Source organism: Triturus cristatus, chromosome 3_2 (assembly GCF_964204655.1).
Source record: "Triturus cristatus chromosome 3_2, aTriCri1.1, whole genome shotgun sequence".
Lineage (NCBI taxonomy): Eukaryota > Metazoa > Chordata > Amphibia > Caudata > Salamandridae > Triturus > Triturus cristatus.
Window position 1 is genome coordinate 179,572,458 of NC_140584.1, and position 26,823 is coordinate 179,599,280.

Sequence of the window (26,823 nt, forward strand, 5' to 3'; positions counted from 1 at the left end):
ATACGGGCCCGCCCTAAACCCGGCCTTTGAAATGGATAAGATGCTACTGCCGGGTGGTGACTATAATCGAGCGCTCTACTCCAGCTCGCTCGACTCACGTCTGACGGGCCCCACGCGTGTCATGGTACGAGTGTGGCACGCGGCTAATGTAGCGATGGGGTGGAAGGATCGTTTGACCCGGGTGTCACCACTGTACGCATCTGAGCAGTTGGGCTCCCTGTGGACCTCGAAGGGCTTCGAGAAGTGGGACATGATAGGCATCAGCAGGGTGGGGGATCTCTGGACGAGGGGGGGATTCAAAACGTTCGGGATGCTGCAGACGGAATTCCAGTTGCAAGACAGGGAGTACTTTCGGTATATGCAGATCCGTCATGCACTATGCTCCGCCTTCCCGGACGTCGCCTCCATCCCGGAGTACTCCCCTCTGGAGGATAGAGTGCTGGATGGACATGTACCGGAAAGCACGATCTCGTTAATCTATAAAAAACTGATCAATGACCGCGCGGGATTGCTGCTTGATCTTCGCGAAGCTTGGGTTGCCGATGGATTGGAGCTGGACGACGAGGACTGGGTCTCTGCGGTGGCCTCCCCGAAAGAGGTGGCCATACCGGCCCGCCTTCGCTTCGTCCAACTCAAGATACTCCATAGGGTCTATATAACGGGGCCAAGGCTATTGCGTATAAGCTATGCTGTGGACGGGTTGTGTAAGCGTGGATGTGGTTCTTTGGGGACCTTTCTTCATATTTTGTGGGAATGCCCAGAGGTGGAGCGATTCTGGCGTGGTGTGCATGAGGTCCTGCGGGTGGTTACGCGTGTGCCGCTGCTGCCCGAAGCGAGGAGATGCCTGTTGAACGTGTGGGAACCAACTGACTATTCGGCGCCACAGACGTGGTGGGTGACTCTGGGATATATGGTGGCTAAGCGCGATATTGCTCAACTGTGGGGTTCCCAGAGGTCCCCGACTGTTTCGGCCTGGAAGGAAAATATGGACTGGTGCATGTTTCGGGAAAAGGTGGTGTATGTAGCGAGAGGTAAGCCTGGGACCTGGGTGAAAGTATGGGGCCCCTGGAACGCCTACCGCGGGGGACTCTGTGCCCCGCCGTTATTGCCCGATCCATCGCCTGCCCCGTCCCCTTAGCCGGTTTAGCTCTCCGGTACCGGGCACTGAGTCCACCCAGTCCCTGTTCTGACCTTCTCCCCCCCCCTTGATACTCCTATGGATTGGCAGGGTCCCCCTTCTAGGGGAGCACATGCTGCTGTTTTCGATCGTGGGTTGCCTTGTGGTTTGATTTTGTTTGTTGTTATTTCTGTTAAAAAGAAACCGTCATGTGGGGTCCGGATGGTGTGGCCATCAACGCGGCTAACTCCTGTACGTTTCCCTTTGCCGCAGCCTGCGGTCTACTGTGTGTATCTTATGCTCCTCTTGTTTGCTAGCGGCCGGCCTGAAGGTTGTAGGCCCATCTTTGTATATTCTTTGAACTTTGTAATAAACGGTTTCAAAAAAAAAAAAAAGCCAAGGTATCAATCCGATCTAGAACACAATTACTACCTGCATGCAATTGGAGCTTCCTTGCCTCTTTACCCCTACTACCCCGATTTGATCCATTGCCTCCAGCCTCTCCCCATCCCCACTTCCACCCGGTAGCTTTCTTTTGCCCATAGCTGACCGTTACAGGTCAGGCAATGTGCCCTCTTCAGACAAGCAGTACACCCAACGTGAATACTACAACTTCGCTTCAATATGGTATTTCCTTGCGAGCGCTAACTCTAGTATGACAACCAAAAGGAGGAAATATTACAAAATAGAAGTAAAAGCCAGCTATATCAAACAGACAGATTCATTAGTGGCTTAGTCGTTCAGTCGAAGTCAGTAGGGTGTGAGCAGTACCTTGGGGGTTTGTGATAGTCTCCACGAGGTCTCAACATCGGCTCCCCAGCCGGACCAGCAAACGAAAAGGGGGTGGCCCAGCCCTGCCTCTTCCTGCCACTGACGGGCACGGACGGCCCACCCTTGGCCGTGGTGGTTATATCGCGACTCCAGGCGCGTTAGCAGCGTCACTGGCACTAGGGCGCAAGGGCTGCTGGGGGCCGTAGTTGGGCCATTCCCCTCACGGCCAGGAATGCTGGATTTCAGCCGTTCCCCTCACGGCGACAGCGGAGGCTGCTTGACAGGGTCCCAGTGCCTTTTTTCATGTCCCGCGCTGCCGGAGGGCCGCGGTGGTTATATCGCGCCTCCAGGCGCGTTAGCAGCATCACAGGCACTAGGGCGCAAGGGCAGCTGGGGGTCGTAGTTGGGCCATTGCCCTCACGGCCAGGAATGCTGGATCTCAGCCGTTCCCCTCACGGCAACAGCGGAGGCTGCTTGACAGGGTCCCGGTGCCTTTTGATGTCCTGAGCTGTGGGAGGGCCGCGGTGGTTATATCGCGCCTCCAGGCGCGTTAGCAGCGTCAATGGCACTAGGGCACAAGGGCTGCTGGGGGTCATAGTTGGGCCGTTCCCCTCACAGCCAGGAATGCTGGATTTCAGCCGTTCCCCTCACGGCGACAGCGGAGGCTGCTTGACAGGGTCCTGGTGCCTTTTTATGTACCATCAGCATGTGGTAATATTGCTATATCAGTTGTGCAAACTTTTAACCTCAAAATATAGCTACAATGTGACACAGAAGGCAAGAGAGAGGGACTCTACGTGGCAGATGTAAGAAACGGTCACACAAAGCATCAGACCTGGCACAGATGCTGTGTTGCATTCAATGGAGTAAGCACTAATGGGGCCAAGCAATGCCAAGCAACCCTTTCACCAATTGAGTGTCACAATTTGCCAATGACCTGCCCTGATTAATGTTTTGGCATGTCAATGTAATGATATACATAATGTCTTGCTGTGTGCTCACTCCTGTGATGCTAACACTGCACACAATGTTAGACAAACTTTCCCCTCTGGCTAGATTCACATTATGTATCACCATCCACACTGCACATGGGATAAAGTATGTCTGTGTGGCAAGGCTAGTATGTATGTACCAAGTGTAACATTTATTTTTATTACACCTAGCACAGCACAGCATAGCACAGCAAGTCACCTTGCTGTGTTGCACCAAAGTGAAAGGGCATCTCTGTTCTTTCCTAGGTGACGAACACTTTTGTCTGTCTAGTGTCAATGGTTACACCCTTGCGTCATTGTGCAAGGGGGCCTGTGATGATGTTGGACAGCAGTCTTTACAACATCACATGTCTGAGGCATGATTCTGGCATGTCATGTGAAATACCTCTGACCTTTCATCTCCAGCCAGGTCAGACCTGCAAGCTGACTAGCTTCATTCCATGTTTTGACAATGTATGCATATGTGTTTAAGGGTGTTGAAATGGGCAATTACACTGGGATGACATTGTGCTTAGTTTTAAAATATAATTCTGTGTAGTTGCACAACTTTAAATGCAAATTTAAAATTAATATCTTGCATGTAGACATGTGCCTTTCACCTGGGGAGAAGTTGACAGCTTCTGGGTTCCTGATGCAGCAAGTAAGTAAAATTAATACATGTTGAATCTCTGTGATATTTGTGTGCGATCCATGATAGTCGTAATAGTGTGTTGTGTATGGAAAGATATTCATCACCTGGTAAGACATTACATTAAATCTGCCAAAACAACAGCATGTGTCCACAGATTCATTGTGAACTGTCAAGGAGGCATGTCAATGTGAAAACAGTGTCAATATAGGTGTGGGTAAATATTCCTGTACATCCACAAATATGGGAACTCATACCTGTTCTTGTACCTGTGTGTCAGACCTAAACCCAATTTGAATAGACATTGATGACAGTGCCACCAGTGTAGACATCACATTGCAATGACTGCACAACTGATAGATACTGGGAAGGTGGTAGTTACATCCCGAAATTTGTCAGGATCATAAAATAAACCAATTGAAAAGGAACACTTGACCTCACAACATGTGTTTCCACAGGGGTGTGAGTTATATGTAGGAAGTCTGGACATTTCATCAGTATGAACACTTACCTGAGGTATGACTGCTGTAATCCTGCCTCAGGGGCAACTGAGCCTCCCTCAGAACTATCTATGTAATACCTATGTAAAATGGAGTGATAGAGGACCAATTGCACTGACATCCTGGAGGCTGCAGGAATGTAGGCAGCTACTCTAATGATCCAAGGTGTTCTTCAGATCATAAGCTCTCAGCCTATCTGATACACATTGTGAGGGTTGATGTCCACATGGCAGGGTGTGAAAAACAAACTTTGATTCGTTATTTTGAACATGAGTTCTTCCATTTGTAATTCCCTGAATTGTTTCTGATCACGAACTCTGATGGCTTGCTGACGTGTTTTAAAGTCAGCACAAACAGGCTTGTTTTGCACGTGCCTTTAAACACCTGGTGTTGACATACCTGCCCTTTGACCATCTGAGGCTAATCTACAAATGATTGCTCAATTGGCTGCAGTTGTAGTAGAAGGAACAAGCAATGTCGACTTGTAAACATTTACACTTGATTGTTCGATTGTCTACCAATGTCTTAAGCAACAAGCAATGCCCACTGATAATTTTTGTGCTTGTTTGTTTGATTGTCTGTGTTAGAAATGGGGGTCTCTAGTTGCCAATGGTTTGCACCTTTGTCCAAAACCCTTTGTTCTAGTCAGGATAAGGGGGATACACTACTGAAATAACCCCTGCTCAACCCCTTGGTAGCTTCCACGAGGAATCAGGCTTATCTCGGAGGCAGTGTGTAAAGCATTTGCACAGAACAAACAGTAATACAGTGAAAACACTAAGAAAGGACACCACACCAGTTTTAGAAAAAATATCCAATATTTTATCTGTGCCAACAAGACCTACAGTTCTCAGAAATATCAATAATCAAAAATAGACTTAAAATACATTTCCTTGAAGTCTATAGCTCCATAGTCACATGTGTAGCAGATCGAACTCCTCGCTTTTGATGTTGGGAGCACCGGCAGGCATCATGGCTGCAGTGGGAAGTGCAGCAGTGCAGCGTGCGTTTCCCTCAGGTGGCCATGCTTGCAGCGGCTTGATGACAATTGTCCACGGGTGTTGGTGAGACCAGCGCTGCGGTGCGAAGTGATGTGGTGCTCGTCATGGTGTTGGCAGGTCATGGTGCAAGCAGTGTCGTCGTTGTTGCTGAAGCGCGGTTTTCAGCTGATGAACTGGAGTCGGTGGCACTGGCATCAGTAGGCCAAGGCTTCGGTGCAGGATGAGGACGGTGAGTCATGCAACTTGCGAGTGGTGCCCTCGAACCACAGTGCAAGCTTTAATGTCAGCGTGGAGCGGCAGCATTTGTGATACCATGGCAGTGGCATGAAGCAAGGTGGTGTGGAGTGCTGTGCCCACAGGTCGTGATGCAAGCAGCGGCTCAGTGGTGGCATCCAATGACATCATCGTGAGACCAGGGTTGCGGTGTGAAGTGCGGCAGTGCCCTCTGCGGTGCCTTCAGGACACAGGGTCAGCAGCAGAGTCGTTGACAGCATCAAATTGCTTTTTCTTCCTTTGGCAGCACAAAACACACAGTTCCCAGTGCTGGTAGCAGATGAATTTGATGAAAACGCCGTGGGAGTGAACATTAGAAAAGAGGTGGGACATGCACCGGCCTTTAGCCATTTGCGTGCTTTCATTTTTGAAAGACACACGCAAAAGCCAATACAATGTTTGGGAGGATTCAGACCCACACGGAGAAAGCTGGAGAAGCCACAAGAAACCTCACAGAGCAGTGCATGTGCTGGCTCAGGCTCGACCTAAAAATCATCTTTACTAAAAATTGCATTTTTATATTCTGAGTTCAGGCATACTAAACTCCATCTTTCCAACTTGTCCCAATGGGAGGTTATATTTATAAGATGTTATAAGTAGATTCCCATTCTATCCTATGGGACAGACAGCCTTTCAACAGTGAAAAATGAAATGTACTGTTTTTCATTATCACGACATGTCACACACCTCAGTACATATACTACCTTTCACATATGCTGCATCCTGCCCATGGGGCGACCTTGGGCCTACCTTAAGGGTGTCTTACATGTAAGAAAAGGGAAGGTTAGGACCTGGCAAATGGGTGCACTTGCTAGGTCGTCATGGCAGTACCAAACTGCACACAGACACTGCAGTGGCAGGTCTGAGTTACATTTAGAGGCTGCTCACGTGGGTAGCACAACCAGTCCTGCAGGCCCACTAGCAGCATTTGATTGACAGGTCCTGGGCACACACAGTGCACTGTACTAGGGACTTATCAGTAAATCAAATATGGCAATCATGGAACCACCAATCCATAAACACAATTTACAGGGAGCACATATGCACTTTAACACTAAATAGCAGTGGGTAAAGTGGCTAGAGTCCTAAAACCAACAAAAACAGTGTCAAAACCAGATGGCCAAAAAGCAAAACGTCTGGGGGAAGCCTGCTGAAAATGCCCAGTCTAACTGTCTGCCAATGTCTTAAAGAACCAGCAATGTGCTCTGATAATGTTTTTGCTAGTTTGTTTCATTGTATGTTAGTATTTGAGGATCTGAAACAAACATTATCCTTGTTACCTAGTTAGGGATTGTTCCTTCTGTAAACATTTTGCGCAGCCCCTGCTCAAGCCAACTGTATAAATAACCTTGCAGAACTGTGTAATTTGTCCATCAGAATTTGGCACCAGGTGTCCATGTGTAACTCCATAATAAGAAGCAGAAGGTGGTGTGAACCCCCATAAGAATTAGCTTCCTCCACCGTGGTTGGCGATCTACTCTATCAAATGCTGTGGAGAAATCAATTAACGTTGTACATAGCAGCATACATTGAGATACGGTGTATTCTTCAACTAAAGTTTGTAGGACTGCAATATTATCCAGTGTACTATGATTCCGCTTAAATCCGGCTTGTCCCATTGGGATAATTTTCTGATCTTGTGCCCATTGCTGCAAATGACAAAGTACACTCTTGCAAATAATTTTACAGAAGCAATGCTATCTGTCTAAAACTTGCTGGGAAGGATTTAAACAATGACAGTACCATTCCATGACTCAGGTATTTTCCCAGATTGATGGCAATGACTAAATAGCAGGTTGAGGAAAGATCCCCAGACTGCTGTCACCTTTTTTATCCACCACAATAGGCACCTCATGAGGCCCCAAAGCACTGGAAATTCTAGCATTCTTTATAAACCCCACTATCACATCCACAGAAGGGGCACAATACACCGAAAGTGAAACCTCATCCACACAAATATTCACAGGAATATCTAACTCAGTATTGCTTGCATACATATGGGAGATATAATCCACCCAAGTGCTTTCAGAAATAGGATGACCCTGATTCTTCACCCTAGAATCACAGTAATCAAACACCAGCACTTCCTAGAGTCCTGAGCAATTGCAGCCTCTCTTAGATAGATCAATTTTAATCATATTAACTTCTGCTTTCATGGAGTGGCAAAGGGATTTTAATCTTTTAAGATGGTCAATGGCATGCTGTATACACAAGAAAAACAGCAGATGTTGCTTTCTTATTAATAAATGTATTTCCTGATTTATTACTTTAAATGACGATTTACACTTTTTTAACAACAGGGGACCATTGGATCTAGAGCCTAGTTTACAGAACTCTTCTATATGTGACTCGTAACAGGGTCACACCTGGTCACTGCAAACTCCCTTGATCTTAACACGTGCGGCAACCGTGTTCTTTGTTATGATCATATCAACAAAAGGAGGGACAGAGGGTGCTTAAAGGTCCAGCATACGAGCCCCCAAGGAATCAGTTTGCTTACTTTGTTATGATCACTCATATCCGATGGAAAAACAGAGAGTTCCTCACAAACTTCAAATATTTGAAAAGGGACTACCACATAATCTAGAACACTCTGAATAGAGGAAGTGTGGAAAGTATATGAAGCGACTTCGCCCATGGGGGATCTCCCATTTAATATATTCAGGTTGATATTTCTAAGGATCTCAAGTAATAGGAACCCACGCTTGCAAGTTCAAACTTTATCAGGGAACAGAATCTCCAGAATGGACAATAAATCTTCTTTGTCAATATTGGCAAAGATAGCAGATTTGGCATTAGACACCTTGGCATTTAGATGTCCCATAAGTATGAGCCCCGGACAATCTTCTCTAATACAAATATCAAGAACAAAGGAAAAGAGTGCACTCAAAAGGTAATCAAACAGTTTTGCAGGTGGAATGTACAAGTTTACTAATAAAAAGAAATATGGACCACTGTTACCTCCCAGGAAGACCAACTTTAAACATAAACACAAATTTGAAGGGTGTATATAGACCACATGATTCCAATTGACCGTGTTATTAAGGAGGATTGCCACCCCCCGAGCATGACCCCTTTCAGAGTGCCTTGCCTTACAGGAAGATACAAAATAGCCACCAAAATCAAACTCTGTACATGACCAAATTTCTTGTTGGCACATAATTAAAGGATCAAAAGATTTAGTTGGGAGACATTTGGTGATAAATTATTTACCAAGTGAGTTGCATGATTTCACACACTAAGAAAAAAGTAAAGTACAATTATGCTGGATTTTGTACAGGTAGGTGTTACTTCCTGGACAATTATAATCCACACAACAATGCAAACTCCCTTGCACAATGGTGCAAGGTGTTTGAATTAGGCTATGCAGCAGTTAAGGTCACAATGCAAGCAGGGAATATCATTCTGTAATAAAAGGTCAAATCAAACACTTACCTACCCACTCCTTTTCATACAGGGTGCTATAGTAAGATGATTACCTGTGTTGTACTGGGTGTAGAATCAAATACTGAGCCCCACTTCCAGTGTCTAAAGTATGTATATGGTTCCATATATAGCTCAAATGTGAGGAAGACTTACAGTTGTACAGAAGCCACTGACAATGAAACATATACCTACAATGTACTCAGTAAAATTATACATCATGTACTAACCTAACACAATAGTAAAAACCCATGACAAATAAATAGTATCCAACTAGAGAACAATGATAAATGTATTTAGTAGGAAAAAGTATAATCTAAAACCACTTACAAACCCTAAATTTCCTATCCTTAACACTAGCCTATACTTCCTCATCTAAAACGTAACCTACCCTAACCACTATTGACACATGAAAAGTTAAACTTTAATCCCCACCCCATGCAATACACATAGCTCAGTACAATAAAAACATCAGGCCAAAACAAACATATACTCGCAGTGAGTAGCTGCCACTCGAGTATAAAATGTACTTGAGTGGCAGCAAAGAAACAGCAAAGAAACAGCAGCCTCTGTTGCCTCTGTTGCCGTTTGCACTGATTTCTGTGCTTAATAAGCTCCTGTCACAAAAAATTAGAACGATGTGCCAATTCCACCCACTCGTGGAACTACAACTTTTTAAGTAACTCCCCAGAATTCCATGGAATTCTGTGAAGTGAAACTCCACGAGTTTCGCCCAGCCCTAATGTGTTGCTGATTACCTTTTGTGTGAGCAGTGATGTTTTCACATTTGGGAATGATGTTGTAATCTTTACATTGTAACATTTATGGTGATATTTGTTATAGTGTTTTGTCCTCACATGCCTCACGCATCCCATTTATGAATGATAAGTTTGTGTGTACTTTGCGGGAACCTTGGTGCACATACAAAGACAGCATGCACAATTAGTCTTAGCTCACTCTACTTCAGCTTCAAAAAGTGATGCTGGGTGTTATAGTTACATTATGTTTATAAACTTTTGAAGAAAACTCATACAAATCTCATGATGCTTTCTGAAAGCATATTTATTTTCTCCCAGAGGTTCCTATCCTCTCATTTCAACATGTGAGTAGGTTATTTTTTGGAACATTTTGCAAACACACATGTCAAAGCTTTAGGTATTGTGTGTAAAAATACATTATAACACATTTGCGTATGTGTTGGGAGATCAATGAGAAGGAAATTATTGCCATTATCACATGTTTCATGGTATTTAGGGGCACAAGTGGACAAAATAAAGTACTGGACAACAAGGTGTACTGTCCTGGGTTACAAAGAGGGTGGCATGATGTCCTTTACAGGAAATATAGGGAAACTGGCCATGGGGCATTCACAAATGTTAATCGTGACGTTCTTTGTTAGAAACTGGGAAACTCTATATCTTACTCCTCCGATGCATGCTCTTAGTCCCCTGAAAGTTGTGGTGTCTGGATAGGAGGAAGCTGGAAGTAGTCCCTGGCAAGGGCTTGCTGGTTACCCAACAAAGCAGCACTGTTGAAACTTTGAAGGAGTCAAGCTTTTACTCCAGGGACTGGATGGACATATTAATGGCTCTCAACCGGCTGACAACTTCACGGTATCAGATGTAGAAGGCTGGTGTTACTGTTCCTTCTAAATTTGAAATCAGCGATGTCAGCTGGGTACTCATCAATCCCATGGAGCTAAGAGTAGAAGTCTGTGATTGCCTTTGTCAACACCCTATTAGGGCTAAGACATCTATGGAGCTATAGTCTCTATGCGCAGGTGGACCTCATCAGCCATTCGCTGCTGGACTCCTACCACTCCCTGTTGAACTTGGGGGTCATCGGGTCTTCAGCTGTGACATCATAGGCTGATAGTCCATGTCCAGTGTGTTTGTTTATCTGGAGACTCACCAACATTGTCTTCCTTTGCCAGCTTGGGAGCAGAAGTTTAAAAAGTGTCCAGGACCTGTTGAAAGGTGTCTTCATCCATGGTGGAAAGGATGGGGTCCTCAAAATAGTTATATGTTACAAAGATTCCATAATTGAATATGACATAAGTCATTTCTGTGGCATTTGGACAGTATTTTTCTTCACTTTCAAGTACACAGGGATATATGGAACATATGTTTCTACAAGTATATATGGCATGTTGTACGATTTTGGCTTCTTACATAGCAATACATGTATGATGTTTACACAACCTCAGTATTCAGTAGGGGTACTATTTATGTAAATATCACACAATGCAACTTAGCTAGGCAGCTTGCTCCCCTGCCTGTAATAATAGTGTATGGATGGGCCACAGGCAGATGTTAGCATGTTGCTACTGTCTGCCTGTACTGATGCAAAGTTTGCTTCTTAGCACCACTGCAGAGACCATTGCACCATATAACAAGGGGCCTGAATTTGCTCTAGCCATTGGCAAGTTTAAGATGCTCAGCCACACCTACAAGACACTAAACTACCAAGGACCTGCCTAGCTCACACACCATCTACGCTGCCACAAACCAACCCTGAACCTCCACTCTGCCTCACTTGCACTCAATGCACCCACAATATTCATACGAGCAAGATGTTCTCATACATGGCAGCCTACAGCTGAGACAACCTTCCCCAGCACATTAGGTCATCTGCATCATATAAGGATTTGTACTAGAAACTTTACACCTAGCTCTTTGAGTTATACTACTTGCAGTGTCTGCTCCTCCTCAGCACCTGGAGACTCTATTGGGTGAAACATTGACCCTCTACAAAGACACATTGACTGATTTTATATTACAGTACACTTTTGGCTACCTGGCCTAAACACAAGCACAATTGCTTCATGGTGCAAGGGGGCCTGCATTGGCACTGGCATATCTACCAAGTTTCCAAGGTCCATGGCTGATGTGCTGCTCCTGTCCAGGCTTTGTACTTTGTATTTTGTAACTTGTAGTCTTAGTTTGTGCAGGGAACAATGACAAAGCAAGCACCTGTATTTAGAGGTAATACCGTGGCTGAGGAAGCACATCACACATGGACAGGGAAAACTTGTCAGGGGTGGGCTGGTCTGGTAAAATTGGTACTGCCCAAGCAAAGGACAGCTATGTGAAGGTTTAGCGAAGTGCAGCAAAGTGTGTTGCTGTGTTGTCCTGCATGGCAGTTTGCTAATATATGGGCCCTTGTTTTGACTCAACCTGTAGTTCTTCCTGGTTCTCGACTTCGGCATGGTCTTACCCTTCGACTCCAGCTACTAACTCTTTTGGAATGAGGGATGCAACCTGCTCCTCCAATAGATTTAACTCCTCATGGACATTAGGTCCTCATGACTGCCTTAAGTTACATGCAAGGTTTTCTTTGGTCCTGCACTTGCAGTCGTACCACTTCTCATGTTATGTCATGTTATGTTATGTTATGTTCTAAGTTTTGTAGAGTGTGCAGCTGCCCCAGCAAAGGGGCATCACAGTGCTAAAATTGCAAACTGTTATAGGCACTGTAGGAGAAGCACAAAAGACTGATTATGCAGGAAAGAGATGAGTTTTAATGGCTTTATGGAACAGCACATGGTTTTGGATGCATTTGATACTCACTCCAGCACTCCAGGATGGTCCAGGATGGTCCTCTTAGTTTGTGCCACACAAGTAATTGTATCCACTATCGATTGCCAAATGGCATCCTTCCTCTCTAATGGCAATTTTGATGTGACAAATAGAAGATGTTAATTTTTTGTCACCTCACTTAATTTTGGCTGATTTTCCATTTCATTGAAGTTAGATTTCCTCTTATGCCTTCCCTGGGATGATGGTAAATATTCTGGATTCGGGTTGTTACCCCCCTGGCTCCCTGAGGCTCCTTCCATGCTTCTCTGTTTTGAGGACTATTACTGTGTGGATTGTGTTGCATTAACAAGCACTCCCGTGATGCAAAGCACTCCTGTGTGATGCGATCGAATAGCTGATGCAACTATGGTCCTTGTGCCATGGTCCGCCATGCCATCAATACGACATATCCATGACGCAGGGATATTTCGCAACACAGTGCATATTCTTCTGATGCAATGCTGCGGTGTGCATCATTGCATCAGTGTTGATATATATGACCCATATTTTGTTATATTATTGTAGCTTCTTCCTCATTGAGAGTTTGTAGATATATGACAATTAAAAAACAAATCTCTATGGACCTTTGTTTGACGGATGGGATAGTCCATCACACACATCATGTCTTGTCTGCCATTTATCAAGTGCATTATAGGCCATGGCCCTAAAGATATGGTAGACAGGATATCTGTCCTGTTTTGATGGAGTATCCAGTCTGCCAAACTCTAGATTAAGCCCCAATCCTTCATGATCTAAGGAACTCTTCTGTTTTATTTACTCTTCCAATAAAAAGGATTTTCAGTGAGTTTATACAACTGAAATGATTCCTTTGTAGCAACATTTTAAGGGAACAACACCACCACTTCTTAGCAATACTCTGTTAACTTTAATGGAAATATATCACTACTTGTGTAGTGATATAGCCTACTCTGTTGCATGCCTGTCTGTCTAACTCTCTTCTATATTTCTGACAACTGGCAAAAGCACCCCTCAAAAACTCTCCTTCTTTGTAGTGAATACTTTAAATTAAACATCTGTAATCTTCTCCACTCTTTCTACTCATTCATTACACCTTACATTTGTATGAACTGGCGCTATTGAGCACAGCCAACTTCTATTAACGTAATCTACCACAACAAAAATGGAGGAAATGTAAGGACTAGTTTCCTGAGAGCAAACAACTTACCAAATAACCAACTATAGTGAATAACCATCAGATTAACCATAAGTCTTGCATGCAACGCTTACTCAGGGGTAGTAAGAACTAACTAATTGTAATTACTGTACAGTACAATAAACTATCTAATTGAAATTACTATTCAAGTTATTCTAAGTTATAACTGCTTAAGTAGATTTTTCCACATTTGGCCCTCACATAAATATGAAAGGAAAAAAGGACTCAATGTATAAACAGGTTTTACAATGTGCCTAAGTCAAAATGTAAGAAAGGGTCATCATCATTTGTAAATGGGTTGGATTATGGAATTGCATTTCGCTCATCATCACTCTTCGCAATTCTGAAGAAAGAGAGGGATGAAAGGGGCATTTCTACATATTGCAACTCACAAGCATATAAACAGTAGTTGCAAACCTTTATTGAATACTAACACCTCAACATAGCTGGTATCCATTTTAAAGTGGAAGCTTCCCATTTGACAATGTGAACTATGATCATCGGGCCGGGGAAGGGCAGACATTGGGTCATGTCAATATTGCATCATGTCAATATTTTTAATAATGCAGCTTTCCTTTTCAAGGGCAACTGATGCGAGCAAGGGATTTTAGAATTTCAAATGCAGTGCTGCTCCTCAAGTGCCTTTCTCATTGGATTCCCAGCCATTCAGTAGGAAACATGAGGCACTACACTTACTCTTTCAGAACTATGAAATAGTGAGGCAACAACAATTCACACAGTAAAAATTAAATACATAAATGATATAATGGCCTTATCTATAGTTTAATACCATTTATAAAAAGTGTTATTAACACAAACAAGTCACTGAAAAACTATCAAATAACAGCAGAGAAAGATAATTTCTGTATAGATGTAAATCCAATTTTCCGGTTGAGCTTCAAATTGGTTTAACATAAAAAAAGGTTTAAACACTGTTAAAGAACCTAGTTTGTACACACATTCCCTAATAGTTTAATATGTAGTTTGCATTGAAAAGGCACATAAAAATATGATTTAAAAGTATTATTTGAACTAAACTGTCCATTGAGAAGGCTTGGTGAGCCAAGGCTACTCAGACAGAAAATGAGTTGAAGTTGGGCATAGAAGTAGGGGTAGGGCAAAGACAGCTAACTTGGTAGATATACACTAGGTTTCTTGTTATAATCTTTGGACTTACATTGTCTGTAAATACACACCAAAATGACACAGCCACCTAAGGGGGTTATGCTATTGTACAGACTTACTAATTAACATAACACAATTTACAGGCATATGCATCAAGAGAGGATTTTGCAGGTACTTAATTGCGAATATTAAGGATTCGCAATTAAGGACTCGCAAAATCTGATGCATGTAGGAATCACTACTGGTACTCGCAAATTGCTCATGCAATTTCAATGGTGCAAGGGTGTCAAAAGGACACCTTGTTGCACCCCTGATATTGATCTGTGCACAAATGTTGCGCACACACATGTCCCAAGGACATGTGTGTGTGTATCCTGCAACCGTTAGGGCATTTTTTGAAGTTTTTGCAAATTACCATGAAGTTCAACTTTATGGTAATTTGCGCCCCCTAGTAGCGAAATCGCTACTTCAAAATGGTTCTTTCATTGCATTTAAGGAATCGCAAAATGCGATTCCTTAAATGCAATCGCAATTTGAGAACTCGCAATTAATTCTCAAATTACGAGGGCCTTGGCCCTTGATGCACCTCAAAAGCTAATTTTGCGATCACAAATGGACGATTTTTGCGACTCGCACTGTTTGCGATCACAAAAAGCTTTGATGCATGTGCCAGATAATGTGTATTTATAAAGCACACATACTGGTTCTTCCATGTTGGGATGCAGAAACACTTCAGGTCAGATCCACAGACCATTTTTGTGATTGTAAATTCTCAAATTCAGAGTTTGCAATTTCAAAAAGGCTTTTTGCACTGTACTAAGCCAGTTTCACGATTCGGTTATTGAAACATTGTTAATCAAATTGCCTTCGGAGCAGAGGAGACCCAAAGGTCACTTTTATTTAATGTGCAATGGCCCCAAATCGGCCACCATAGGCCACACTTTCACGAGAAACAAACAAACAAAAATATCCCCACAGAGGACAGGAGGTCAGGGACATAGTAATTATACAAGCTAGTTTGCACCTGTGTTTGTTATCTTCTGTGTTCTCTAATGTGGGACTCTAGTCGCAGCTCACATTAGAGAGCAGCCTCTCTCCCCTGGCTTTCTACTACAACCAAGAGGCCAACAATTTCCCAGATGCTGGGAAAGTCACTTTTGGTCTCTTTGCAACTCCTAGTTCTTCCTACATCCAGGCACTAGGCTTCTCTAACTTCAAGGTTCTCCAAAATGGAGACCCAAGTGGTCAGGAGAGCTATCTTCAAAGGTGATATCCCTCTTCCTTTTGTGTCCCTGTTGCAGAACTGGAGGTCTCCACCTGGAGAACAGTTTTTTAGAGCAGTTCTAGTTCCTGGGCACTAGCAGAACTGAGAAGATCTTTTCTTTCAGGTGTTGCTTCTCAGGTCCATGAATGTTCTGTGGATGTGGTGGTGAGGTACATTCATTTCCTGTACACTAACCGGTGATTGGAGAATTTCCTATGCCTAATACTGATTGCCACATTCATGTTCTGGATTTCCTTTCTCAGTTTACTGCAAATCTTACCAGAACACCTCAACCAAAATAGTCCAGGATTCATCCAGCTATAGGAATTCTAGTCCTACCACTGGACACCCTTCTGTGGAGATGTCTACAAGTGTCAGTGCCAGCATTGGTTTTCTCTCCTTGTAGGGATGAAGGCAGACAGTCTAGAGTGGCTATGGCAATTAATGGTTGAGGTTCCTACCAACCACATTTAGCATTTCCAATTAAATGTTGGGATGTGAAAGCTGGCCTTTATTATGCCAGTGGATGTTTTTCCACTCCTAGATGGCTAATCCTTGTTAGGCGTCACTGTTGACACTGTTGTCGTACTTCATGACTTCTGCTCCTAGGATCCAAGCTGCTAGGATCCAACCCATTGTCAATTCTTAGGTAATTGATTTTTTAAAATAACCAGAAAGTACCTCTAGATAGTGTCTATTTTCTTCTAAAATGTATAGAATAAAAAGTGATGTTATTCAAAACTAGGCCTGTTACAGGAAAATACTGCTTTATCTACACTGTGAAAACGTAATTTTTAACTGTTCCTGGTGAAGCCATTTTCCCAGTCATTTATCTATATTAAAACCCAGCCCTGTGGACCTATAAGCAACATCTTAGAGGTAGTCATGGACTTCTTTGAAATTTTAATCAGCCAAACAGTCAGCATAGTGCACATAGTTCTGAAACATGATAAGAAGAAGTGGGAGAATCACACTAGAAAGTGTGTCTATTTTTACATGAGGTTTTGGGTGATCTGTCTCCTTATCACTCTTGTGCTTCTGTACGCTACTGTCTCTCCAAGAGTGTGTTTATGTATGTCATGTATTTTTAGTCTATTTAACTTTAGCCAAACTCCTCTAGATGCAATTCACTTTAAAGAGGCCCGGTATGTGTGATTCAAGACACCAGTATCATGTCAGACACTATCTTAGGCCCGAAACAGTTTGTCTTTTGGTGGTTCTAGGCAACCTACATGTTGATTTCAGTACTGCAAAACTATTTAGATTATACTGTGCTTCTTGAATGCCAATGAGGATGGTAATTTTTTTCATGTTTCAGAGCATAGCCCAGGTCACCTACAGTGTCCATGAGACTTACATATTGAAAGTGACATTTGCCTTGACACCATGCCATTGTCTGTCCATTGGTGTGTATATTGTTGTGTGGTTTACTCATGTGATGTTTGGACAGTTCCTGTTGTAGAAATACCATCTTTTGTCTGGGGAAATGTATTGATTCCTGTGTAATTTTGAAAACACTGGAGCACATCTTTGATAGCAATGCTCGGACTGTGTCATGACAAGCGCATTTCTGGTCTGTTGAGATGTAAAACATCCATTGTGCATGCTGCAGTGGCACAGCCTCTGTGCCCTTGCAGCATTCTGTCCATCATTTGTATATTTTGCTTTTGTCACCCTAAGTGGGAAAGGTATGCCTAGATGTGGGTCCCATGCTCACTGTGCCACTGGAATCAAGCTAGCCTGACTGATATGGGGTGATGCCCTGAAACCGGTCGCAGGATGCTTGTGTCCGGTCCAGGGTCGCAGGACGCTTGTTTCCGGTCCAGGGTCGCAGGATGCTTGTTTCCGGTCCAGGGAGGACCTGGCTTGGCAGTTGGAGCTGGATTGTTCCCATGAAGAGCAGAGGCAAGACTCATTCGCTTATGGCTGGGTCCAAACTGGGGTGGCGTAGTGAGCAAAAGAACGATGGCATAAACCCCTGATCTTTGTGACTAGGGGGTGAATGTTTGCATTGTTCAGCATTCCTTCCATCATTTGTATCTTTTGCATAACTTAAAGAAGCACAGTGCTTGGTGTTTCCCACAAATGTGGTTTTGCCTGATTCAAGCAAATGTCTGTATGGTGTGGTTTATTTTGTGCCAACAAAAAGTGTCAGTAATGCTTGAGATTGTAATACCGACATATAGCATCGCTAATAACCTATGACAGTTTATGCAATGTGTTTTGGAAAATTGGAAATATTGCTGGACGTCAAAATATATGCTGTGTGTAGAAGGGGTTTCCATTGGTCATTTAATTTAAAGGCAGCCATTTCTTATGTAAGTATAATGGTAATTGGTTGTCCATGAATGGTATGTTTGCCTTACTAGTAACGTTCCTAGTAAAGTGCACTATGTGTGCCAGAGCTGATAATCCTACTAGTGGGCCTGCAGCACTAATTGTGCCACTCACACAAGTAGCCTTAAAAAGGGAACTCAGGCCTGCCATTGCAGTGCCTGCGCGCAGTTTGTTAAACGGCCATGTTGTTCTGACAAGTGCACCCACTTGCCAGACCTTACCCTTCCCTTTCTATGCACATCAGACACCCCTATGGTAGGTCCAGGTTACCCCCTGGGCAGGGTGCAGTGCATGTGAATGGTAGGACATGTACTAAGGTGTGTACCATGTCCTGACAGTGAAATAATCTCCATTTCGTTTTTCACTGTCGAAAGGCTATCTTGCCCATGGGATAGAATGGGAAGGCTGTGTAACATGTTTTCCACCCCACCTTCCCAAAGGCTAAAGATGGAGAGGTGAAGGTTAGTGAGCCTGAACTCACAATGTAATAACACATCTTTTTATGAAGGTGGTTTTTGCACTGTGTGTTTAGAAGCCACTCTTTTAGAAGTGGCTGGGTTTTTGTGCTCTAACATTTCTGTGTATCTCTGCCTGGTTGTGGATTGACTGTCTGCATTTGAAAGTGATAGGATCTGGTGAATGTCTTGAACCAGGGGAGGAGGTGAGACAGCAACAGGCTGAGCTGCATCTGGAGGGTAAGGGGAGGAGTAACCCCTAGAGGTGAAGAGGTCTGGGTTGCTGCTATAAAACAATTGTCCCATCTCCTGCTGAGTGATTGAGAATCCAGACCCCCACTAATCAAATGAAGAAGATGTCACTGGCAGAACTGGCTTGAACAGGGGCCAGTGCCCCCTGAGCACAAAGACTTCAAAGCCATTGAGGGGTATAACTATGAGAGCTGAAGCCCCTGAACTTTGGAGAATGGCTTGATCAAGATTGAACAAGACTGGAGCTACTTCGTGGTCAAGAGGAACCTTTGCCAAGGAAGAAACAACTGAAGAGACTGAAGGAAAGGACTGACCCTTGCTGTGTGTTCTGTGGCTGGCCTGCAGTTTGCTGTTTTAACCAAGAAAAGGCTAAAGGGACTTTGATGTGTGCTGTGTCCCCCTGCTTGAAAGGACTTTGCTGTGCTGTGTCCTGAAGTAACTGATCCCCAAGGGCCTGAGGTGAGCTGGCTCCCTGTTGCGGAAACTCAGGAACACAAAAGTTTCCAGGAGAGTCTCATTGGCACTGTGTGCATGTGCTTGTTGCAGCCTGAGACCCTCGTAAGAAGTGCCCTGTGATCATGGGCACCTGGAGTCCAAGCGAGGATCAGCGACACTGTGTGCGTGTGCTTTTTGCAGCCTGAACCCTTTGTGAGTTTTGTCCAGTTATCGTGTGCACCGAAATCCAAGTGAGTCTCATCGATGCTGTGTGCGTGTGCTTTGCGCAGCGTGAGACTTTCATGAGGATTGCCTTAATATCATGCACACCAGGAATCCAAGTGAGTCTCATCGACGCTGTGTGTATGTGCCTTGTGCAGCGTGAGACCTTTGTGAGGATTGCCTTGTTATCATGCACCGGAGTCCAAGTGAGTCTCATCGATGCTGTGTGCGTGTGCTTTGTGCAGTGTGAGACCTTCATGAGGATTGCCTTGCTAACGTGCACCTGGAGTTAAAATGAGGCTTGTATATAGCATTTGTATTGCATGTAGAAGGTACTGTCAAATCTGCATAATTTAGTCCAGAGACGTTTGCTCGGCGCACAATCAAATGCTGCTTTGAAGTCTATGAATCACAGGTATAATTGCTGATGCTTTGTCAGCATTTGATCAATAATTAGTGTAATTGCCACGGTGTTAGTGGAGGTCCAAGTTCCAATGGAAAATTCAGTTTTATTAAGTGAAATAATGCCTTGGCCACGGGTCAAGTTTTTTAACTCTTTAATTAGGAATGAGACAAATACTTGACTTTATTGTCAAGCAATGCAATTAAGCGGTAGTTGCCATGTTACGTCTTGTCGTCCCCTTTGAAGATTGAGTTGAGTATGGACCCTCTCCAGGATTCTGGGATTGTCTCGGAATGTTTTTAGAACATAGTTGAAGACTAGTGTCATATTCTCTGCCCAGTATTCTCGGCTGGTCTTATAAATTGCCTGAGGTATCCCATTCAGACCAGGTGCTCCATCCAGGTGGAGCAGCTCAATTATTTTTTCAATTTATTGTGGGCATAAAATAGGTGTAACATTCTTGAAAGTCCGATCAACTGTTTCTTTTAAGGAAGAGCATTGAGTTTCTCTTCTTCATCATTGCTTTCTTTGCCTTTACTACCAGCATCATTTGTTCCTGGTTTGAAAGTTGTATTGGGCACTCGTTGGAGTTTGAGTTGGGTTTCCTTCTGGATCTCCCACAGGAGGGTTGAAGGCAGACTCAGTAACATTTGAGCTTTTGATTGAGTAAGGTGTGTTGTTGATGATTTTTACGAATTTCCATTAATCATTAGAATTTGGTGTCTTGCATAGGCACAATGTTTTTGCCCAGGTGTCCTCCTCCCAAGCTGCCTTTCTTTCCAGAGAACATTTTTACACGATTTCCTCAAAGCTAGTAGACTTGTGTATAATTCAGTATTGTCTGGGAATTTCCTCAAAGTTCTCAGTGCCTGATTGAGGTTTTTTTTGCCGAGTTTGCAGGCAACTGCAACTTATTGACTTTCCTAAGTGGGTGTTACCCACCTGATGCTTTATGTAGTTGGTGTATTGGTCAAAAAGCCATTCTGGGAAGAACCTCCAGTTCAAGGGGGTTGAGGTCTTCTGACAGACAAGATTCAAGGACCTCTTCTGCTGAATCTAAATTGAAGTTATTGAATCATCTGTTATTTTGATTCTTTTTTAATTTACATAGTGCGGAGTGCCAGGAAACTGGTTTACAGGAGGATGAATTCAATCATCTGTGGAAAGTGATCACTCTCCGGCCACCTTTCAATGTTGTACATTACAGTCTGAGTGAATAGTGCAGTGGCAACTCCTCCGCAATGGCAGAGGAGCGTCGCCCCACTGCCTGGCTCAGAGCCAGTAAATGAAAAATGAAACAATGTCATTATTTTATTTTTCATTTATGGCTCTGAGCCAGCTTGCAAAGGGAGGGACGGGGCATTGGGAATAGGAGTGCGACATGCACTCCACTCCCTAAGTGTGCATATGTGTTTTGGCCAGCCATCTCAGGCTGACCAAAACACACATGTGCACCTAGGTTTTCTCCAACTAACTGAATTGAGCAGCCAAGCTGGAAAACCCCACAGACTCCCTGATCTGAGCAGGGCGTCTTTCCTGCCCACTCAGACCAATCCCCGCACTGTTCTCACGTCAGAGCAGCGCAGGGATTGCAGGGAGTTCATGATGTCACCCCAGTGCTTGCTGTGAACAGGAGGCAGCTCCAGGTATGTTTTTATTTTAAATTTATTTTTTATTACAACACCATCTGCATGCTGCCCCGCACCCCTCCACCCGCCCCACCGCCTCTTTATTGTGGCGACCGCGACTGGAATAGTGGTAGACTGGTTATTTTATAATCAAGAATGGAAGATGAGGCTGAAGTGTGATGCGTAGGAGCTGGAGATAAATGAGAACGAAATCTTTAATTTAGCACTCTGATGACAAGTTGTTCAATTTCAGTAACAATATATTTACCTTTTTTATCTCTGCCTTTGAGATACCAGGAACCCTGTGGGAGGATGCCCCATTGCTGGTTTTGATATGCAGATATATCATCAGGGTCAGATGTAAAAATTAAAATTCATGTTAAAGTCACCAGTTATTAAAATAAATGTTGGGTGTGCTTGTGCGTGTGCTTGTATGAAATATGATTGAGATATGCTTTTCGATTAGCACTCGTTTTGCACTGGCAGTCGGGGGGATGCACACATTGACCAGTCTGAGTGGTTTGCTCATTCTTTGAGATAAATCTGGGATTTGGTCAAAGGGTATGCCTGGGCTGTCATGTGCCAGGACTTTACAGTGGCATTCCAGGGCAGCAGAGTGTAAACTGCTAGGCCGCCCTTCGGGTGTCTGTGCTTCTGAGCATCAACAGTTGGGTTCGAAAATTCAATATATCCTGCTATCGGGAGTGCTGCTAAAAGGCCCAAGTTTCTTGTAAAATTATTAGATGAAACGTTTCCCTATTGGATCATTGTCAAGGATTATACATGTTAGAGCACCTATATTTCAAGAACAAATACAGAATTTATTCTGGATGGTGAAGGTTAAAATATAAATAGGGATTACTGTTCATTGTAGGTTTCTGTTGTGAAGTGCAGATGCCAGCCACCCCCATTCGACCAGTAGTGGCTTGAAGCTGTTCATTATCTGGTCTTGAGTGGGTGGAAAATCACTGTTTCCAGCATTGATTTCAATATTAATATCCCCACCCTGAGCATTTTTCATAACAGAGTAGACAGGGGTATTTTATTTTCTGGGCTGATTGCATCCTTTTGATCCTGGGGGAGCCAGTACATTGGGGTAGCTGGAAGCAATGTGGGCTGAAATGTCTACGCCCCAGTTACTAAACATGCGTTTTTCATTCATGACCGGGCGTGCTACTGTCTATGATGCTCATGTGACCAAAGTACCTCCTCTGCTTGATTCATCCGGGGTAGGAGGAATTCGACAGATTCCATATCTGACGAGTTTATTTCCGCAAGAGTTGGAAGTGAGTGAAGCATTCTCTGGATTTTACCCCTGTTTAATACATCAACGCATCCCCTCGAATGATATTGGAGTAGGAACAGGGCTTTTTTGCTTCCCGGTTTGGCTTCTGTTTGTTGTGCAGTGATAGGTTCGCTGGGGGTATTGCTACTTGGCCCATATTGGGTATGTCTGGGACATTATTACCCCTTTTCAGGTGTCTGTGGTCTTGCTGTTTGTGGTACATCTGGTGGCACTCACTAAGGGGCTTATTTACAAAGCCCTTGCACCACTTTTGCGTCATTTTTAACATGGGAAAAGTGACGCAAAAGTGGCGCAAGGGCCTTGTAAATCTGCCCCTAAACCTTTTTAATGAAAGGCTGTTACATATTTCTATAACTGCAGGAGTATGCCACGAGAAAGACAAACACATTTCATGTGAAAGTGCGAAAGAAATTCATGCATTTTGTAACTGTGTAGACCTAGCCCCAAAAATATTTCCAACTGTTGTAATTTTTTACAGTGAATAATTGAAGACAAGCGCAAAATAATTATTGCTTGATACATTTAATTATAAATCGTATCTCTGTCATTCTTCATTACTCATTTTATGTCTCTGTTAATGTGTGAATAAATTACTTTCTTGAATGCCAGCTTTGTTTCCATGAACACAGCAGCTACCTGATTTTTTTCTTATTTCAGACAGTTGCTAAAAATCTCCAGCAGAAGCATTCATACAGCATGTTTAAAGTGAATAACAAGCTTAAGATTATCTAACTAATAAAGTCTAGTCTGGTAACTTGTATGAGGAACATGAACGAGAATTGCAGGCAGAGGCGTTTTAAGGCATCGCCAAAGTGGGCAATTACCCTGAACCCCCACCTACAGAGACGCCCCATGGGAAAGTGAATCTTCTCTATAGTTGACCTCTGTCTATTCTATTTTTCTATCTATACCTCTCTCTCTCTCCATACCTTTACCTCTACCTCTGAATCTGTCTACACTGCCTCAGTTGAATAATTTTTGGGGTCCTGGGCAAGACACGTTTCAACTGCTTTTGTGGGACCCTGTTAAAGATTAATGTATAATTTAGGGGAAATAGCAATTGCAGCAAATTATAAACCATGTATGCCATTACAAAGCAAGCATTACAACCTGCATTGCAATTGCTAAGGCAGGTCGTGTTAAAAATATGTTAGGTAAAGGTGCATGAGTTGTAATGCTCTAGTAAGTTCCACACAGTGAGATTGTTGAGAGTTTTTTGGTGGCCACACACCCTTTCTCCATCACTCTGCAAATACACCTCCTGGCACACTACTAGTTGAGGGATGAAGTCCCCTTGGTTCTTGAAGGTCGTTGGGGGCCAACTACCCCTTCTGTTACCTCCAGTAAGTCCCTCACAGTTGATCTGCTGCAAGGTATTTGGAGACTAAGTCCCCTTTCTCCACCACTCTGCAAATGCACCCTGTGGCACATGAATGGTTGGGGGAAGAAGTCCACTTTAGTCCTGAGGCCCTCAGGAGGCAAGGGGATGTCATCCTCCCACCAGCAGTGCACCAAGAGGTGTGTTTGCAGAGTGGTAGAGAAAGGGATGTGGCCTCCAAGTCCTCTCAGAAATCCCACTCTCTGGGACTTACTGGAGTTAACAAAAGGTGTTGCTGGACCCCAAGGACCCTCAGCATCCAAATGTACTTTATCTCACAACCACATTTGCAGAGTGGTGGTGAAGGGGGCTGGGCCACCGACAACTTGGCAGAGGTTTGTATTTTAATTTAAGGGAGGGGGACTGCTTGGCCCCCCTTCCCGGGCCATTTTCAGTCCTGTGGACCCCATCTCCCAGGGGCAGGCCTTTTTTCAATGGGTGAGGGGGGCACTTGACTCCCCTACCCAGACCGATTTCGGCACCTGGGGCCTCATACCCCAGGACCTGACCTTTTCTTTTTTTAGATCAATTATAGAGAGGGGGGTCGAGGAGCCCTCTCTCAGGCCGATTGGGGCCCTGGGTACCCCATCCACCAGGGCAGGCCACTTCTTTATTTTTGGGGTAAAACAGGGGATGGGGATCATGCTGCCCCCTCCCTGTGCTGATTTTGGCCCCAGGGATCCCATCCCCCTGGGGCCTGGCATTTCACAGATGGGGAGGGGGGCTGTGAGGCCCCCTTTCTAGGCTGAATTGGGCCCCGGGGACTTATCCCCCGGGGCCTGCCCATTTAAAGTGGCTGCCTACAGGGCACCCACTCACCAATGGAACTGTGGGACGAGTCTCATGGCCCTCACAGTCCCTGCTAGCTCGCCACCTCCTGCGGTAGCTGGCATTGTTTTTACATATTGGGAGCTGTTAACAAGTAGCTACCTGTGTGTAAAAGCAATTCTGTTCTGCTTCTAGTAAGCGAGAGCAGTATCTGCTCTCGGTTACTAGAAGCAGAACCGTGTTTGCTATCCTGCCAAGCCATAGCAAACAGCAATGTCCCAAGGGTGGGCACTGAGAGACATTACGGGATCTGGCCCTGAGGGGTGGTTGTCCCCAGGGCCATCTAGGGCTCCAGCTGGGAGTCTGAACAGCACCCTTTCCATCTTCTAATGTGCCCCGGGGTGAAGGCAGCACCCAGGGCTGCAGGAGGTCCATGCAGCTCCCCGTATCACGTTCCAATAAAGCCCTGGGGAGGTGGTGGCCCCTGAGGTTGGGGGGAGGCCACACAGGCTTTTCCGCATTAAAACATTAAGAAGCCCTGGGGAGGTGGTGGTCCTTGGGGAATAATAAGCCCTGGGAGTGGCCCTCCCTTATTAAAACAATGCCCCCGGGACCTGGCCCACCTGGGGGATGATAATAAATTAAGTGCAGGAGTTAGCGCTTTGATTTTCTTAAAATCTTCCAGTGCGGCCCCCCTAGAGGCCTAGTGGGTCAGGGTGTTTCTACCCTTCCCCTTTTCTTTTTGTTTTACATTTTTTGTGGGACTTGATTCAGCTGATTGAAGTGTTTGCAGCCAAAAACAATTCAGATGGTCTCAGAAGGCTGTTGTGCTCCCAGATATTTATATTTGTTTTAATTTAAATATCTCTGAAACTACAAAACGGATTTACACTAAATCACAAAAAGCCAGCTTCCTTTACCAACATCTAGCTTTCTGCCAAATTTGGGGGGATTCCGTCAGCGATTCAGGCTGTAGTCATGTTAAAAAAATAAAACATTCCCATAGACATATCATGAGGAAAATGCATTTTGTGCCCCCCCCCCCTCTTTTTTCTCGGACCCTGCTTGAGGGATCACTCCCAAACTTTTCACACAGCAGCTGTACGAAAAAGGGGACGTTTTTTGTTAATTTTGTGAAGATTCATCAAGCGGCCCCAAAGTTATTGGTAAGGGTGGGAGGAGCTGACATAGTGCCTCTACGCCGAGCTCCACTGAGTTTGAAAAAAACTTTGTGGAGCGCCGCTTCGCTCCGCTCCGCTCCCTCTTCCCAACCAAATTATTTGAAAAAGAAGGCACTTACCTGCCTGGCTGCCACCTCCCCTGCCTTGCCGCTCTCTTTCCTGCTCCTCTCGTCCTTCTTCAATGAAAAAACTCCTACCTTGTAGCTCATCTCTGACTAGAGGTCAGAAATGAGCAGAAAAAGGCGGTATAGAAGTGTAGGAATTAACATCAAGAGGCAGAATAAAGGGCAGAAATGAGCACAAAGAGGCAGAATAGAGGTCAGAAAATAGCAGAAAGAGGCAGCATAGAGGTCAGAACCTAGCAGAAAGAGGCAGATTAAAAGTCAGAAACATCCAGGAATAGGCAAAATAGAGTTCAGCAATGAGCAGGAAGAGGCAGAATAAGGGTCAGAAACATGCAGAAAGAGGCAGAATCAGGGTCAGATATTAGCAGAAAGAAGCAAAATAAAGGTAAAAAATGAGCAGCAGAAGGCAGAATAAAGGACAGAAATTAGCAGAAAGAGGCAGCACAATGGTCAGACCTGAGCAGATAAAAAGCAAAATAAAGGTCAA